General features: G+C 35.6%; 1 pseudogene; it reads left to right on the top strand.

The window, feature by feature from the left end:
- The first annotated feature begins 17,336 nt into the window (after positions 1-17,336).
- On the top strand, positions 17,337-19,877 carry LOC102917585 (protein PPP4R3C1-like; annotated as a pseudogene).
- Positions 19,878-20,345: the final 468 nt, after the last annotated feature.

The raw sequence follows: 20,345 nt of genomic DNA, 5'->3' as shown, positions 1-20,345 counted from the left end.
ATGCTGAGATAGGTTCACCTTTAAATTCTTCTGTCTGGGTCTAAATTTCTCTATGATTTAACAAGTTTTCTAAAACTTTTATCTTTGCACTCAAATTAACCAACCATTTTAACGATGAAACAAAAGTGACCAAACAAATAATATTCATAATTGACTTAATGTAAATCCCATCAATATTAATTATCCTCTCATTTAGTTGCTCCATTTTCTGACCACCTAATTTGTTATCAAACAGACAACAAATTCCCTCCAGTGTAAAATTTTTTCCCATTTTTTTTAATGTGGGAAAAAATTCTCTTTTAACTGATTTCTCCCTTTAAGATATCTTAATTGACTAACCAAATTTGCCAACAATGATGACTCAGATGTGAGGCTGACTCCTGTGTCAAGCAGATTTCATGTCAGCTACTTATTGTGGTATCAGCCCAACATGGGGATCCAGAGAGACCCCATAACCCACTGGGACAGAAGTGAAAGATCCAGCCATCTGGATCCAACTGGTTAGGGACTCCTGCCCACATAGGGTGGAGACTCTGGCCACATACAACTCAGGCTTGAGCTGGGGCCTGTAAGGCCACAGGCAAGTTGCTTTTTTGTGAATTTGTGCCACAAACATTAGGGTGCCAGATGTAAAATAAGTCTTAAAAGGTCATATTAATAAAAAAAAACTGGAGCAAGATACTGTGGTGAAAACCGAGAGATAAGAGGAATAGGACACGGCACAACCAACCTCACGTTCCCAACTCCTCAGCCTCCAGAGAGAGCTGCTTCCTGTATACTCAAGCCTATATACCATTCTGTGCCCTGCTGTCTTACTTCCTTTCTCTACCCAGCTTCATCACTTCCTCTTTCTGCCCAGCTCTATTACTTCCTTTCTGTCTGTACAGTCCTCCAGACCTCTATGATTAATTAGAACTGGCTCTGTTCCCAGTGTGGCCTTGAACTCAGAGATCCAGATTAATCTCTGCCTCACAAATCCTAGGATTAAAGGCATGTGCTACCACTGCTTCATCTCTATGTTTAATATAGTGGCTGGCTTTTTCCTCTGATCTCCAAGCAATCTTTATTGGGGTGCACAAATAAAATATCACCACAGAGAGTGAGTGTAATCCGTAAGAAAACTATCTTAGGGCTAGGAAAAACCTAGAAGAGAATCTCCCTTTGGTGGCTAGTGAGAAGTCATTGCCTTTCCAGCTCACCAGAAAAAGAAAATTGTGTGTGTTCTTCTTGTTTGGGCCCTGAATATGAAAGCTAACATCTGGGGGTCAGACAAGCCAAATCAGTTAGTAATGTGTAAATAGAAAGGGTGTGTCAGGGTCGAAGATCTGAACCATGATCCTAGTGTTGCCAGAACTACACAAAAGTGGTCACTGCACAGGGCTAGACATGTGAAAGATTTCTACTGAATTTTCTCAAAATCACACCTCTCACCAATGGCACAGCAACTGAAATCTGAAAACAAAACAAAACAAACAAACAAACAAACAAAAAACAAAACCTCTGTAATGTGACTAAGGCAACCTTAACATTGGGTTCCTTGTCAAAGAAATAAATAAAATAATTCCATCCATGAAAACACAATAGTTGCTGAAGGAAGAATATGGGACTGATTGAAAACAAATCAACAGTTATCATAAAACCTTACTGTAGCAGGAATCTTAGAGAGTTTTATTAATAAAAACAAACCTGAGCCGGGCGGTGGTGGCGCACGCCTTTAATCCCAGCACTCGGGAGGCAGAGCCAGGTGGATCTCTGTGAGTTCGAGGCCAGCCTGGGCTAACAAGTGAGTTCCAGGAAAGGCGCAAAGCTAAACAGAGAAACCCTGTCTCGAAAAACCAAAAAAAAAAAAAAAAAAAAAAAAACAAACCTGAGGCCATTTATTGGGGTGAATGCTGGAAGATCAGAGAAGGAGAACAAGCCACAGCTACCTCATCTCACCAGTTCCTCAGCTGATCCTGTTTCCTCAGACTGGAAACTTCTGAGTCCTTATCCAGAATGAATCTCAGCTGAACTGCTGCTCCAAAGCCTGAAACCTTAACCAGCTAAAAGCTTCTAGTTTCTGGTCTTCACACCTTATGTATCTTTCTGCTATTGCCATCACTCCCTGGGATTAAAGATTAAAGGCTTACTTCTTGGGATTAAAGGCTTATGTCACCATGCCTGGCTGTTTCCAATGTGGCCTTAAACTCACAGAGATCCAGAGGGATTTCTACCTCTGGAATGCTAGGATTAAAGAAAGGTGTGAGTGCCACCATTTTCTAGCCTTTGTATCTAGTGGCTGTTCTGTCTCTGAGCCCAGATAATTTTATTAGGGTACACAATATTTGGGGGAACACAATACCACCACACCTTATTTAATAAGAGATCAATGTTAATCTATTAAACTATCAAGTGTGATGTTTGGCAGTAATATTTAGTTGAGTGGTATTGAATAAAATCCCTGTCACCTTAGTTTCAGCCAATATATGTCTACTTGTTTCAAGGCATATTGTACCAGTGTTTGAAATGGCCAGTGTCAGAATCTGGCTGACATGTGCTAATTTTGTCATTCAGCATACATGTGAATATCTGAGTGTATTAAGTTATGGTAAATGCTCTTCCTTAGCCAAACAAAATAAAGTATTCATTTTGTGTTCATTTTCATGCCAATCTATATGTCTCTACATAAGAACTCTCTATCCCCATATGTTCCTTTCAATGTTCCTTTTGTTTTGGGAATCTGAGCAATATATCAAGTCATTCAAAGCTGCCATGATTCCATACTATCTCAAACCACACCTTTTTTTGTTTCATGTGAGTTGATAAAGGTATATCTGAGTCACTGCCCATTGGGTATATTTCCCTTAGTGCAAACATTCAAGGCTATCCCAGTGTGAGATTGCTATGGAATCACAATACATTTTCACTTTGTTTCTAAAACCAAGCTTAGCCATTAGAGAGATGGCTTGTGGGTTAAGAACTCAGTCTGCTCTTCCAAGGGAACCAGATTCTGTTCCCTGTAACTACAATTACCTGTAACTCCAGTTCCGGGAATCTGATATTCTTTTCTTACCTCTTTAGACAACCACATGCACATGCTACAGATACATATACTTAAGATCATAAAGTACATATAAAATTAAAGAAATACGTCTTTAAAACCAAGTTTATCACCAGGAATGATGGCATACACCTTTAATCCCAGAAGTCCAGAGGCAGAAACAGGTGGATCTCTGAGTTCAAGGACAGCCAGGTCCACAGAGGAAGTTCCAGGACATCCAGGGCTACACAATAAACCCTGTCTGGAAAACCCAAAATAAATAAATAAAATCAAGCTTATGTATATACTGAGTTAAAGTTACTAATCTAATGTCTGTGTACTAAGCTTGAGATACTCTTCTATTGGGAACAGCTCACAGGATTTAACAGTTTATAATGCAAGATTTTAACTTGTGCACACACTGGAAGATTGCTGTGTGTTTATTGTCATGGAAAAAATGAGTAAGTGTAGCTTTGTTCCTCATAGTCCCAGATATTCTCTAGTATCTTATCATCATCTCTTCCTCACCCTCCTCTTCTCTTTACCCCAATGTTTTATTGAAGATTTTAAACTTTTACTTGAAAACAAAGCATTTCTAATCTAATACAAATAGTGTTGGTGGCACAGTGGTGATTATAGCTGCCTTCCAATTCAATAAAATTAAGTACTTAAATAATTTACACTTAAATTTTTAAAATATTTTCCACAATAAAAATTGATTTATAATAGGGTGGATTATTTTTATGTTACAGTTATTCATAGATTCAACATGTCAGAGAGCAGCAGTCCCGTTTTTAGTACATTTTATTGGGGTGTAGTTTTAGGAGACGCACATGGCTGTTACCAGACTTAATAAGGCAAAAATCTTGGCCCTGACAGGCTAGTAAGCCATGCTTTCCACCCAGGCCTAATAATCCAATTAAAGAAATAAGTAATACCCTAAAGCAGAAAACAGATTGAGTCAATGTGTCTACATTGGGAAGGGAACAGCTAAGTCCAGTGGCCAACATCCCATCCTCTGGTTCACCTTTCAAGATCCTGATATGAGGTTTAGGTTTAAGTAGAGAGACATAGATATTCATACCTTAGCAATGCCAGTCAAGAAATGGTCCAGTCTAAGTCCACCATTGTTTAGGCTCAAATCTCTCCTGCAAGGTGGTCTGACAAGTTGTCAGAACTGTGTGAAATCTCTTTCCTGGTAACAAAAACTCCTTTGACTGACATCACATTTCAGTCTTTTCCTTTTGCCATTATGAGATTCCTGGGAGAAATTCCAATTCACTGGGGTGCCTTGTTTCAGTTGTCTGATAATCAAAGGAAGACACATGAATATTCCTATAGAGTATTATTATGCCTGTCAGCATAGTTACATGGCTGCTTTAGGTTTCTTGAATTGGAACACCAAAGATACAATGGAAGCAGTAGACAGGGACCACATACAATCCATTTTTAAATCCCCAGAAATTGCACTGTATGTGATAAAATTGGTATTCAGTAAATGTTTGTTAAATTGATGGTTTATAAATGATAGAAAATGTATTTTTGAAAATAATACACTTTTCAACCCAGAGTAAACGAGACCTGAAGTAGAAAAGATGTCATCAGGAAAAAGGCAGGCACAGCTGAGAATTAGAATACAGGAGAGTGTGTAGTTAGTATCACTGACAGTTCCACCATCTCCAGATGAGTGCAATAGCAATTGGGAAACAAAGCAGTCACACTGATTGACCTAGTACTATAGTTGATTAACCCTGTATCCAGGAAGAGAGACTTTAAGGAGTGAAATGAATGCAACTGTAAGCAGAGGGGCGCTGATAACTTACCACAATGAACCTTTCTGATCACCTACAGCAACCTGCACAGCATGATAAAATGTAGAACAAGGAAGTTACAACAGCTGAGAGATACAGTCTTCAAGGGAGGATAGAGACCAGTGTAGCTAAAGTCTCTCATGAGTCTCCTGGCACGGCAACATCCACATTCTGTTAAGAAGGAAAAAAAGAAAATCTGTTTTTGCTTTACACTAGCTATGTGTTATATAATTCTCTGCACTTTGCTATGACTGACTTCACAAACTGTATGGTTATGCAAAGGCACAACCCCACATACAGCTCCGTGGACACAATATGTATTGTCCTTGGAAAACATTTAATGATTTAACTGATCCAGGATAGAAAGACATGGAAATTATAGGGACATGAGATAGGAAAGGAGCCCTAGGAATCTAGCTGAAACCACTCTCCAATAGCTAAGCTAGAATTACAAAATAATTAACAATGGCTTAAGACCTTTCTCCCTTCCTAGGAATAAGTTTAAGATGATCTAAGAATCTCACCAGAAATGCCATTATAAGGGAAAAACATACACTAAACTCCTTGTACAATATAAATGGCTCATGATGTCACCCTATTTATATTATATTATACATAAAAATATACCATAATATAATTCTATGGCCTCCATTCTCATGTAATTTATCAAGAGATAGAAAAGAAAAAAATATAATGCCTTCACAACAATGTTTGTTGTTGTTTATACCTAGGTTTTAATTTATTTTATGCACATATGTTATGCCTACATATATGTATGTGTACCACATGCATTCAGTGCCCATGGAAGGGAGGATTCAGAATCTGTAGAACTGGAGTTACAGATGGTGGTGAGCTACTGTATGGATGCTGGGAGCTGAATCTGAGACTTCCGTTAAGAGAAGCAAGTGATATTAACCTCTGAGTCATCTCTCCAGACCCAAATATTTATTTACTTTTTATTGTAGGCATATATGTGTTCACCTGCTTGCTATATGTGCACCATTTGTACACAGACCAGAAGAGGACATAAGATTTGTATAGAGACCGGAATAGGACATAAGATTCCCCTGGAACTGAAGTTACAAACAACTGTGAGCTGCCCGATGTGGGTACTGGGAACTAATTCCAGGTTCTCTGCCAGGGCAGCAACTGCTCTTAACTACTGAGCCACCTCTCCAGCCCCTTATATTTTATGATGTAACTTGAAAACTGTCCAAGTTGTATGTATAGCTAATGCTAAGACAATTAGTTATGACTGTGACTTGAAGAGCATATATCTGCACATGGATATTTCTTACTTTCTGAAAATCTCTTCTCAAAATCTACGTATGTCTTATCTTCTTCTTGATTCCCCTATTTCCCCCAGTCTCAGTGCTCAAAGACTAAACTATTTTAAATCAGATCTCCAACTCTGAATCAAACTCAAAAAGTCTTAAACTCTTCTGTTTGTCAAAGTCGTGAATCCTTGTTTTCCTTGTTTTAAGTTCCTAAAAAGATTAAGAGAACTTCTTAAGCTGCTGAGGTTGACAATGTGGAGCCGTGTCTCTGTTACTTCACTGCTGACAGGAGATACAGTGAAAATATATGAACTCAATGCATGTAACTTTCAATATCTAGTATTAAATGGTATATTCTAGGAAGTACATGTCAGATGAATAGAGTGAAGATGCTGGAAAAGATGGTTTCTTTATTAACTTAGCTTCAGTTTGATTTCTCTAGTAGCTCCAGTTGATAAGGGACAGCACAAAACTATTCAAATCGCGAGGCACAAAGGCAGCCTTCTGTTGCAATGGCTACCTCTGAATCTAGATTTCCCTGCTCAATTTTGCTTCTGCTGGAAGTGAACTCCTTTTTCTTTCCAGTCACATTCTGGAACATGCCAGTCTAAATGGTTTAAAGTCATAGCAAAGGACAAGTTTCCTGCCCAGGTATTTATCAAATTCTGAAGCTATTCATTCAAAAAAGAGAAAGACTATATTATTTAATATCCACATGCAAAATACATTTCATATAAATCAAATACCCTTATAATTGAAAAGGAATTTAATGACTGAGAAGTATTATTGCAAGCAGTGTAAATGCCATTAATACATTCTGCTTGATATATTAATACTTGGAATTACCTGTTAGTATTATAATTTCCGGATATTCATTATGTTTGGTAAAACTATGTGCATTTATTTGGCCAAAAAACATGAAATGTAAACAAAATATGCCATTTCTGCTGTAGAGTTTAGAGGTAATAAATAATTTTAATATCTTTGCTTGTAGTCTGTCATAAGTCTAGATGTTAATTGGATAATTCTTGCTGTCTGAATGCTGAGAAAGAGATCTTTTAGTTTACCATGTCATATAGCATGAGAAAAACCCCACTGCATTCTACATGTGATTAATAACATTGTCCATAGACAGGTAAACAGCTACATATAGGATAGATAGATAGATAGATAGATAGATAGATAGATAGATAGATAGATAGATAGATAGATAGAAGCAGAGAAGACAGATAGATAAATTGATATCATAATTATCACCACTCTTTGTGCCTATCTCCTGTTTACTATTATTTCCAAGAATTTAACTTTTAAATGATGAGGAAATAACACAGATTTCATGTGAGTTATTTCCAATTTGGTCCAAGCAATAACTCTGTGGGTAGTAGAAGGAAAAAAGGGAGGGTGACAATTTTCATATTCGTCAATCACAGTCTATAAAACAATTCTGTTTGTGTATATACTGGTGTTTTGTCAGTCATTACAAAAAGACAAGCCTGAAAATGGAAAAGAAACAATACTGCAATAAGACTAGAGTGTCACAAATGGGAGAATTAGACTCAGCATTTTAGTTGTTCTTCTTCACTACTATGCAATGAAATTTCTCTTCAGCACTGAGAGTTATCTTGAGCTTTTCTGCAGGAACAGTACTATGACATGAAAGCATTCAGTTCGTCATTGCTAAATCCTGTTCCTGCTTTCTGAAGAGCATCATTATGTTACATCCATATAAATAAAATCAAAAGATTAAATAGTCATTGTATCATACCATAACCACATTGTTATGATATTCTAACTGCCTTCTAAGTGCCACAATCTCAATTTGTCCAAACTAAATTAATCCTTTTCCCCCTAAACCTGCCCTCCTTTATAACTGAAAGACATCAGCATCTCCCAAATTGGTAATTATTTTTATTGTGTTTCTACTTGCTCAGCTCACCATTATTCTAATCAATCAGGAAGCTATGTTAATTAAAATCCTTAAATATCTCTTGAATTTATCTTCTTATCCTCACTGCTGACATTGCAGTTCAGATAACAGCCATGCCTTGCTAAGATATTTGTAGAATTCTTTAGGAGCCCAGGCTTGTTCACATTCTCCACACAGTTTTGAATCAAGGAGCAAGCTGAAACACTCATCCTTTCAAATTTACTTAGTTACATGAATTTCATAATCTAGTACTTCCCCCCACCTTTTCCTGCTAGCTCTATGTCTTTCGCCTCTTGTACCCTTGCCACCCAATCTCCCACACACATCTGTAATCCTAACTCTACTTCAGTGTACAGCACAATCATATTATCCCTGGGAAAACTTCTTTGATATACTTAGGTTGTCTTGTGAGGTGCTTACATTATAGGCGCTCAAGTCTTTCCCTTTCAACACAGAATTTTCAAGAGGAACTAAAGGGAATATTTATTTTCCTCTGTGTCACCAACAAATTTCCTAGTTCACAGTAGGCACTTAGAAAATGTTCACCCAATACATGGAAAAATCTTATTTAACTTTCATAAATATCAGATCCAGCTTCAAATATTGAATTAGCTGCAACGTGGTGAAATTTACTTAAACATTAATGATTATTTATGTTTAAATGGCAAAATTTAGGTGCAAAATACTTTTAACTTTATTTTTTGGTTGAATAGCATAAAAAGAGAATGACATCAATTAATATTTGTTTAATTGCTTGCTAAAATAATATGTATCATTTCATCATACCACAATGGGAACTGAAGCAGAAGTTGAGTAAAGTGTAGGCCCTTCAGGTGGTCTGCCAAGTAACACACTGAAAATCTAAAATCTAAGATAAAACCTCACATTGCTCTGAGTTTCAGATGAATGCTTAGATTCCAAGTCTAGCAGCTTTCAAGAGAGAAGACTACATTCTGCTAAATTAAGAAATTTATAAATAAATATAATTTATAACAAACCTACATATCTTCACTAAGAAATTTCTGTAGACTGAAATGTTCCACTTTTGCCTTTTATTTATTATTTCGTTTATTTTATAATATAATATTTTTAGTTCTTTGAGAACTTCATGCATATGTACAATGCATTTTCCTTGCAGATCTATCATCCCACTACCAATCTTACAATCATCATTTTTCATAACTTCACCCCAGATCAGGTGTGGGGCCATCCACTAGAGCATTGTCTATTTACAAGGGACCACACACTAAAATCAGAGTGGCCCTCCCCCAACATTATCAACTGTCAACAGATCTTCAGCTAAGAATGGGAACTCCTGAGCACCTCATGAATTCATACAGCACTTTTTAAATTGAAAAGTGAGCCAATAAATAAGAAATTACACCTAATTTGGGAAACTTCACTTTAAAGATCAAAGCATCAGTATACGAAACCCCCCAACTCAGTGTTGAGTATTTAACCCCTAACTGATGTGTCATGATCCTTAGCCACTTAATCATTCACTCAGGTTGAAACACATGAAATGGCTGTATCTACACAGATTGACTCTTCTTTGGGGCCGGCCTGTAAGAGAAATCAAACAACTTGACCCATTTTACATGAAAATAATTAAACTCAAGGTAGTGGAAAAAAAATGCCAAATTACCTAGAGCACCAAAAGCTGTTGAAGAGAAGACCCATTATACAATACAGGACACTCAGAATCTCACTCCAATAATCACCTGAGACAAGCCCCTTTTCTAAAGCATCTTAGGCATGAGCCAGTCACAAGAGGTCATTCTTTGTGATTCTATTTTGCTGCCTTCATGTCATCCAGTGCTGGCACTAGGGATTTAAGGAGGGGCAACTTATGCTTCTTATCTAGCTCCCCCGAGTTTATAAACCATTCAAAGGCATATAAAGCTTCAATCAGTATGCACATAACATCTAGTTACTCAGAACAACAAAGACAAAAATATTTAATTTTCTTGATCTTATTTATTCCACTTTGAAGGGAATGAATTACATTTAAGACAGAAGATTTTTAAAATGAACCAATGTGTTTACATGATTTTATTAGTTCCACTGTGCATGTGTTTTAATCTTATAACAAGGGAATGAAGGATAAAATGGTTTTACTTAAATGACATTGGTATTGAGATCCAAATATGTTAGATATTTTTGCCATGCTACATGACTAATGCCTAGCAAAACTTGGATTTCAACTTGAGATACCTATTTTTCGTGTTTGAACCCTTTACCACCAAACCTCCTTATTTTCATTTACACATTCAGATAAAAACAGAAATGTGAATCTAGAAATTTATGTATATGTGACGGAATATAAATGTGGATGCAAATGCTGATATAAATGAATATAGCTATATGATACTACCTCTATTTTAAATATGATACGAGGAGTGAATATATGGTATGTCAATTTTGAAATGTGCTCTTTCATTTTCATTTCTTTGAAAACTTTCCTCTTTCAGTATCTTGCATCACTAACCAGGTTTCTTCCTGTCTTGTCTTGAACTATTTTCTGCACGGGATAATTGCTTCTTGTACCATGAGCAACCAACACTTCCCTGAAATAACTGAAAAGACCCAAGGGACAGATTTATAGTCAGAGGCCTTTGGTGTTAAAATACACTTGGGATTTCAACTGAGGTTGAACATTAGAGCCCTAGGGGATGGATATGCCTTATCAGTTTTCTTTGCTTTTCTTTTCTGCTTATTTTTAATAAGTGGCAGGCGATTCCATAAGTATGTACCCAGAGCAAATTCAAAAATATTGCAAAAGGAAAGAATATTCTTAGCATCATATTTCCATTGTTAAATTATTGTTAAAATACTAGTTGAAATTGCCAAAGGCAACATACATACCTATAATACAAAGACTGCATAATCAGGTATGTGTAATTTTAGAATAATGGAGGATTCCTGTATATATTAGAATGATATCTTTTGGAGATATGTTATAGGAGCATTAAAAATAAGCTGCAGCCACAAAAGTCAGATTAATTATCAGTTACAGGAGAAATAAAAATTATAACAATTATTGGCATGAGAAGATTGGCCCTTTGTAGGAAAGAAGCAACTTAGTCTACATGAAATCACATTCTCTGTCTTGATCATTGGAAACAAAATAGAAAAAAACATTAAAAAGGAAGGTTTACTCAAAAGAAAAGGTATTAAAAGGTTCCAATGATGCAAGTTAAATCATATTAGAAAATATTCTCAGTGGACATTGTTACATTACCCTACCTGATGGTCTTTAAAATTAAGGCAAAAAGAATACCTGCTGAGACTTGTAATACTTATGCAGAAAATTCTGTTCTAGATATGGACAGATTACATTTTGATAAACTCATGTGAATAAAAACTTAAAAGTGTTCTCCATCTACATTAACTTAGGTGATACAAATGCGAGTCAGGCTCATATATGTAAATATTTAAAAAATGACCTTACTTGATAAAAGAGTGAAATAGCAACATTGCCAAGTCTACAAAAGCAATTTCTGAGTCAACGTGGAAAACAGAGATAAAACAACACGTTAAAAAGAAAATGCTAAAAAAGTAAAATGAGGAAGATACTTCTGATTCTAAGCGCAGTGATTATATATCTGTAAAACTCTTGTTTCTGCTGAACTAGTTCAACCAGTATCATGAACAAAGAAGAAATATGTTCAAAATTAGTTTTCTTGCATTTGGAGAAAAATAATAACATTTCTAAGACTATTTCTACTTGGAGGATTACTTTTTTTTTTGCCAGAGAATTGAACAACTAGACGCACTTGCTATCTAATTATCGCCTGTTTTTCATTAGGGAGAGAAAAATGGGGATGAGGAATACAAAAAGGTGTGGAGACATATAATGTACATATCTAAGCTGGCTTCAGGTTCCATATTAAGTGAAGATAAAGAGAACAGTACCATGTACAAATCAATAAACTAACAACGTGGAAATCTAAGGCCAGAATATTTGCTTACAATATAAATTAGCACAGGTTTTCTAACCTTATTGTCTTCATCTAATAGACTTGAAAATTTTAGGCAAGGATTTTGGAAAACAGGACTGGTTAATAAAACCAGTGCTAACTTAGCATGTTTTAATGGAATGAAGGGAATTTTATTTCTTTTTATACTGTAATATTTCCAAAATAATAGTGACTTTGCAGTTCAATTCATTCACATTCCTACCATCTGATGAATGTCTATTGATGTTGAGTAAATCCATATAGAGGAGAATAATGCTAGGCAGGATCCTTCTTTACCTTTGAGGGAGTTGAGCAGGTATCAGGGTCAGAAGTACAGAACAAATGGAACACAAACAATCAGTAGTCCTACTTCACTGTAAAGTCTATACATAGTAAAAGAGACCAGCATGGCAATCTATATTCAAGAGTGCAATAGTAGCACTTGCATGTTGGGGATAAACATCAGCAGTCTAATTGAACTTAAGGCTCACTTAATAGGAGAGAATTCATGCCTGGTGCTGCACCCATAGCTGGTGAGGTCATGGAACCTAGAAAGAACTAGTCAAATGTACAGAACAACCGACCATGGACTGCCCAGCCCCGACTGATACATTTGCAACACAGCCCTACACCTAAAGCCCAGAGGATATTTCAGAAGATCAGGCAGAATGAGTATAAAATCCATAGGACCAAGATATATGCTGTGAGATAGTAGTTTCTGTTTTATAACAGGGAAGCTGTATCCATGAAATGTAAAAAATATGTTTTTCTACACAAGACCTGAACAATGAGATCACCAGCTGACATGTCAATGTAGATGGGGAAAATCCCATACGGCTCTACCCCTACATGAAGAGCTATAGTCATTTAATGGTTGCTGAGAAAAGAATTAGTTGTCTAGGAAAGGCCAATTCCAAGTAGTCAGTCCTAAACATATATACATGCAAGCAACACTATATAGACTCAGAAGGCTATATTTATTTATACATTAATAATAAATATAGCATATGTGTATGTATTATATATAACATATATCTGTGTTGTTTTTTTCGTTGTTGGAAAATTTACAAATGAAAAATTCTCTATAGACAAAGGAAAGTAGAATTTTATTAGAAGAAGAAGATGCTGTCTCACATTGTATGAGAAGCATTTTTGAAGGACTGACATTTCAGACAAAATGTAAAATACCATATTACTTGAAATACAGGGATTTCTGGTGTAGGTGTGCAGCAGAACAGAAGGTTAGATGGACCACTATAATGCAACAAGGCCAGTGAGCTAGAGCAACATGAACAGAGGATAGTTGGAGATGATCATAAAGAGGTGACACCTGGGGAGATAACAAATGAGTAAGGTATTATAAACAGTTCTGGGTGCTGCAGTCAAAGTGCTACAGGAGAACTAAAAGGGGGTAGCTGAAGTAGCAAATTTTCCTAACTGTTTTCCAGAAGAAAGTTCTGATAATGAATGCCACTTGCTGCTTTACAATGAATGTGCAGAACTTCTAGTTAAATGAAATTTTGGGTGGCAGAATTTAAAATATTTTCATTTACGGTATTAGACTTGAAAAAAGAAGCACAGAATTTGTCTTGATTTTTAATTCCTCTTGATTGCACATAGTCATTCACAACATGAAGCACCTTTGCCCACCAACCTGTGGATATTTGGCAGTATTGGTTGTTACTACAGAGGAATGAGGCTTTACTAGTTACCTAGTCATTAAATGTATCTACTGTATTTTAGTGTGCTCCATAATCATCCACCAACTAATCTATCTAACAAAGCTTGTGCTTGCAGGTGTTTTATAAGAATATTTATTGAAGTTTACTTTATGGGATCTCTCAATATAACACCTATGAGGTGCCAAAGCAATATATAAACTAAACAGTCATTACACTTAGGAAGTAATGAGATACTTTATCTCTGTTTAACATGATAGTCTACCTGGAATTTGGTAAATGTCTTAAGGGATTTTAACACATTTGGAGGTAACTATGTAAACAAAGGTGAGGTATTATTTTTAATTATTTTTATTGCAGAAATCAAAATTAAATTTTGGGGCTGGAATGTTGACTCAGCTGGTGGAGGCACTTGCTCCCAAGCTAGATGCCCTGAGTTCCATTCCTGGAATTCACATTGTGGAAATAAAGGACCAATGCCCACAAATGTTTTTCTGGCCTCCACATATATACCATGGCACACATATTTTTCCCACCTCTCATACACATAGAAAATAAATAAAAATGTGCTGAAAAGTTTAAATACATTCTTACTTCCATGTCATATCCTGGCTTAAAAATTCCATACAGATCATTTCAATTGTTATTGTTATACACACATGCACACAAGCGTGCGTGTGCGTACACACACACACACACACACACACACACACACACACACACACACACACACACTCTGTTAGGAATGAGGCAAATCTTCAAAGGAAGTAATGCATTTAGCTAAGCAATAGTAAACTTAGTGAGAAATGGCAAATTCCTGGTTTAAATGGGTACAAAGGGACAATGGGTGTCCAAATAGGTACAAAGGCCCTGAGATGTGAGTTATCTGATGTAATTTAGACACAGATAGCAGCTCCTGAGACTTCAGCAGAATAACTGAGAGAGACACTATTAGCTAAAGAATTTAGGTCGGTTAAGGGGGAAAAGGAATATTTGTGCTGTAGAGACCCTAATTAGGGCTATGATTTTTATTATTAGTGATATCTAAAACATTAATTTTGTTGACTAAGTAGCATTCCACATTGGGAAGACAAAAGAGGAAAATAGAAAGTATAAAAGATTTAGCTTCTTCAGTCCTTGACACCAATGCTTGTTGTAAGAATTTATGCCAAATGCTTGATGAAATTTTGGATTTAGAAAGTTCTTTTTTCTCTGCTTTAGCAGTAATATCCTCTTCTGCCTATAATTGTATGATGATTAATTTTTAAAAAAAATAGGGGGAACTATAAATCTCCTAGATTCTCTAGAACATAGTGTTTGCTTGCATATATTTGTTTTATTCCCTGGAAAACAAGAACCAAAACAGTAGAATAATATTTTTGGGTGGTATAATTAATAAAGCAAAGAGGAATATTATTTCGTCAAACAAGAAAGAAACTAAAGGAAACTGCTGCAGCAACAGCAATAACAACTGTGGCCTAGAGGCCCTTTTACATTGTAAAGCAACTCTTGTTAACCTAATTAAAATAAAGGGACCTTTATTGGCCTAAAAGAAATTCCAAGGGATAAAATTGTAAGAATACACAAATTTGTACTGGATGTACTTCACAGAAGGGTGCCTGAAGGCATATGCAGAGAACTGATGGTATTTTAAGTATTGTGAAGGAGACTTAATATACAGACAGCAGAGCCAAAGTCTGATGAGTAACATAAAATGTTATTTTTTATATTTCTAATTGTTTCTTTAAAATGAAGTATTTTAACTATATATGTAGCAGTGCTTATGATAGTTATTAGTTGTTATATTTACACAATTCATAAGTTTTTTCTAAGCTTATAGTATTCTACAACCAATTAAACTTTTTCATAAATGGATATCATTTACACTTAATGGCCATAGTGCCCAAGCTGTACTTTCCTGATGAATATTGTAGAGTATAGTTTGTTGAATGTTATGTCTCAAGAAAGCATATTGAAATCTTTCTGTGTCCTACATAACTGTCACACATTGCCAGCGTCATGGAAATTGCAGTGATTACTACAGTTAAGACTTTTCTCATTCAGATGGGCTTAATGTGTCAATTGTCAGTTTTCTCTTGAAATAACAGGGTTAATATTTGGGAAAAATATTTCTTGAAAAAGAAAACTGCAGAAGTTGCTGTCACATCAAAAATCAACTTAGACACTATTAAAATTATATTTAACAGAGTTGCCATATCCAACCTTCTATTTTTCTGTTGTCTATACACAGATGTGGATCTAAAGGAGGAAATGTGTGACTTTCATCTTGTCTTGATTATTTTACGTTGATTACAAATTATATAGATGGGAGGAATGTGAAGTAGAGTGTAATGAAAGCCAAGAAAAGAAGGCCATAGCAGTTCAATCCCACAGTTAAGCAATTTTGGAATTAGGAAGATGTGTACAAATTAGACCTCCTCAATTTATTAAATATGTGAACTCTGACAATTTATTTGACCTTATTATCTGTTTCCTGACCCTAGAGGGATTCCAGTATTAATACATCTATATTACTAGGTCATTATGAAAATAAGGCAAGAATGTAAAGTCCTTCTCATGCTTTTTTAAATGTAGCAATGATTCAAGTATGATAGTTGATCTATTACATTCATACCTTTCTTCATAACATGTACTCATTGAAATTTTGGCAGCTGTGAGGTTATTCTTACTATCTTCATATCATGACTAAATATAGGCTAGTGATACAGTTTAGGTTTAGAATCATTCTGTAGCATGTCTGAGACTCACAGAATTGGTCATCGCATGTCACATGCCCAATCAATCCACAAAATTAAAAAAAAAAAGAAGAGAAAATGAAATAATTTACAAGAGTCAATTTTCAATCTTTGCAAAGTTTCACTCACTTCCCAGTTGACCCAGTTCTTCCCAATAACAATGTGCATGATTAGGCAAAGGAAAACATTTGAGGAAATGTTTCATCCACTGTAGTGCTGGAAGATGAAACTTCAGGTGGAATAGAATGGAGCTATAAGGCTGAAGTAATTCTTTTCAAAACAAGATCTTTCCTTAATACCTAGAAATATGATATACTTAGAGCATATCTTGTAAAGAAACTCAATCATAAACTTATGATTATGGGGAAGGAATTTTGTCTATAGATGATGTATTCCTGCTTTTTATTAGCCCCAGCATTTTACTGACATAGAGTATGAAGTGTAGACTTGTCCAAAACTTTGCTAATTAAAATTTACTTTTGCTTAAGTACCCAAGACCCACACTTCTCATGAGTGAAAATATTTCTGAGAAACAAAATCCAAAAGAGTATATTCTAGACTTCCATTTTTAAGAGAGGGGAAGCAGGTGCCTTTAACAGTATCTATTACACAAACACATGCTTATTAGAAGATTCTAGGGTGAGTCACAATATTCTTGTCAGAACAAAGGCAGGCTCAGAGACTCGTGGGCAAAGTACAGAGGTTTGCTGGCGAAAGTTCAATAGTGGAGGATTCAGACATATTATGGCCTTCCTATCCCCTAATTCTAATGACCCTGGGCCTTCTCTTAGCCTCTGTGATATTTTAACCCCCACTAATATACTCCCTTACTTTTTTTCAGAATTGGGACCTCCATGACATTTCTTGGCCACGTTGGCCCGAGAACTCTAGGCCAAGGTCTTTGCACGATGTGGCTTAGAGGGGCAAGGTCACAAATCCACAAGGATGATAGACTTCCTAGTGTAAAAGTCTATGTCACGAAGGAAGATGAATCACAGAAACATATATGCTCAGGACAAATTTCAAACAAATACATCAAATGACTCCAGGGCATATGACTGCTTGTTCAGCCAGAAACAGATGAGTCACTGCTATTAGAGTGCACAATACATCTTGATGTGCCATAGAGGAAAACATGAAGAGATTTAATTATTTGGACTGAACTTAATAACCATACTATGGCAATGTATTTCCAAGACCCAGAAGGTTGTCAATATATCTGGGAAGATATCTGTCTAGTTCAAGGTAAAGATCCAAGTATAGGAATCACACAAGAACTTACAGATTTTTTATACAGTTTTCAAGATCTGCTCCAGATCCAGAATCTGTTGAAGGTACCAAACTGCAAACTCCATAGTATACTTCAAGACATTGCAGATTTATTTAGTGATGTTTATGAATTGCCAAGCAACAAAGAACGGCTGAATCTGCTCTTGGAAAAATCAAGACTATATTAAAAAATTACTACAACTCTTCCGTACTTGTGAAGGCCAGCAGAACATGGAAGACTTACATTTTTTATAGATAATTTTTAAGGGAATCTTCTCTCTCAACAATGCACATTTGTTCAAGATCATGTTTTCTGATGAATGTATCGTAGATATTGTAGGATACAGCGAGTATGACCCTAGTTTGGATCAGCCATATCGGCACAGGGGATTCTTGATTGAAAATGCAAAATTCAAGGAATTTATGGCAATAACACACTACAAACATAGGCAAAAATACACCAGACCTACATAATGCAATAAATTCATGACATTCTATTACCTACATCATCCATGTCACCTAAGAATTGTCTCTCGCCGGGCGTTGGTGGCACACGCCGTTAATCCCAGCACTCGGGAGGCAGAGCCAGGCGGATCTCTGTGAGTTCGAGGCCAGCCTGGGCTACCAAGTGAGCTCCAGGAAAGGCGCAAAGCTACACAGAGAAACCCTCTCTCAAAAAACCAAAAAAAAAAAAGAAGAAGAAGAAGAAGAAGAAGAAGAAGAATTGTCTCTCTTATCTTACAACTTTTATTTTTTCCAACAAAATTGAAATAGTTACCATGCTGCAGCAAGATGAAATGTTTTGGCTCGAAGTTTTTGGTCAGTAAAAGATAACACTGTAGGTGATGACGGACAGTATAAATTGTTATTTTTCCTTAAGGTATCCTGTGAATTTCTTAAGACCTTAAATACTGCAAAGAAAGATACATTATTGAAAACAATGATCAATCTTGGAATCATGAGTGCTCTGAAAGTTTCAGTACATATGCAAGACTCTGAAGTAAAATTAGCATCTGAAGAAATATTTACTTATCTAGCAGACTATAATCCATGAATAGTCTGAGTTTATGCAATGGAAGAATCTCAGGACATTGAAAATGATGATGACATTCTAATCATTATAAAGATCAAACATGTAATCTGTGATCCTGATCCTGAATCTTCATGTTTTAAGTTTGACAGCGGTTCTCTGCATTCTTCTTGATACAGAAAACATGTGTGTAACAGCTAATGGATGTGAAAGAATGGAATTTATGAATTTCTTCTATATACACTGCATGAATAACTTGGTAGCACCAATTTTGTCTATCACAGGACAAAATGATAGTGATGATAACAGGACCAACATCTGTCCTGATAATTACTAAATTGAACACTTACTTTAGAATTACTCAGCTTTTGTGTAAATCACCACACAACTTACATTAAAGATTATACTTGGAGTAACAACTTGCTCAGCAGAGTCCTGGTGCTGATAAATTCAAAGCACACTTTTCTGGTTTTATGTGCTCTCAAGTTTATGAGACAGATGATTGGCCTCAACAATGAAGTTTATAATCTTTACATAGTGAGGTAAAATTTTTTTGAGCCTGTTATAAATGCTTTCTGCATAATGGAAATAGGTATAATTTGTTAAACTCAGCTATTATTGAGCTATTTGAATTCATAAGAGCAGAAAACATCAAGTCTCTTATTGCACACATTGTGGAAAATTATTTTGTGGATTTTGAATCAATTGAGTATGTCCAGGCATTTCAAGTGTTGAAGATTAAATTTGAAGAAGAGAAAGTAAAGGAAGATGGAATTTATATAATATAACAAATATAATATACCAGAAAATATGCTTCAAGGAGAAAAATACCAAAATAATTCTACCAAAGGTAAGGAACTTTCCAAATCATTATGATATGTTTATGAAAATTAAAGAGACAAATGAAAATGAAGTAGAACAGCCAGAAAGAAACTCATCTGAAGCATGTGACTGTTCTTCATCTCATTCTGATGCTTCTGCTGGTAGAATGAGTAGGCCACACTGCAGCAGCATGGTTCTTTTAGTGGACTGCCCAGATGATGATGATGATGATGATGATGATGACGACAACGACAATAATGATCATCATGACAATGATGAAGAGGAAGAAGATGCAGCTCCCAAAATAAGACATAATCTTGGTTCATAAAATCAGATGAGGCCCTCAAATTTTGATTCAAATAAAATTCTATAAATATCATAAACTGAAAAATCTAATTAAAAATACTTTCTCTTATGGACTTTTAAATATTGTAGAATAAGTAGTACATATAATGAATGAAAGCTTCAGTTTTATATAAAGGAAATCATCCACAATAGAGATGCTTAGTATAAAATAACCAGGCCCTGAGTGACAACTTCTTATCAAGAACATCTTATTTTAGCAGCATGGTTTGGGAGGAGGAACCAGTTTGATAAAGTAATACAATTTTCACTCAGGTCTTTATATTACAAACAACTACAAAAGTTTTATTACAAAGCCTACTTTCAAAAAGGGACTAGCAATAGCATTTTTCCATAAATTGAAGAGGTTTGAAAGAATCTTTTGTATGTATAGAAGGAAATGTCAATATTAAAGTAAAAATAAAGTGAGACTTTTAAATATTTCAGTGAGGAT

Source organism: Peromyscus maniculatus, chromosome X (genome assembly GCF_049852395.1).
Source record: "Peromyscus maniculatus bairdii isolate BWxNUB_F1_BW_parent chromosome X, HU_Pman_BW_mat_3.1, whole genome shotgun sequence".
Taxonomy (NCBI): Eukaryota; Metazoa; Chordata; class Mammalia; order Rodentia; family Cricetidae; genus Peromyscus; species Peromyscus maniculatus.
Note: the sequence above shows the minus strand (reverse complement) of the source record. Positions and strands in the feature narration are given on the sequence as shown.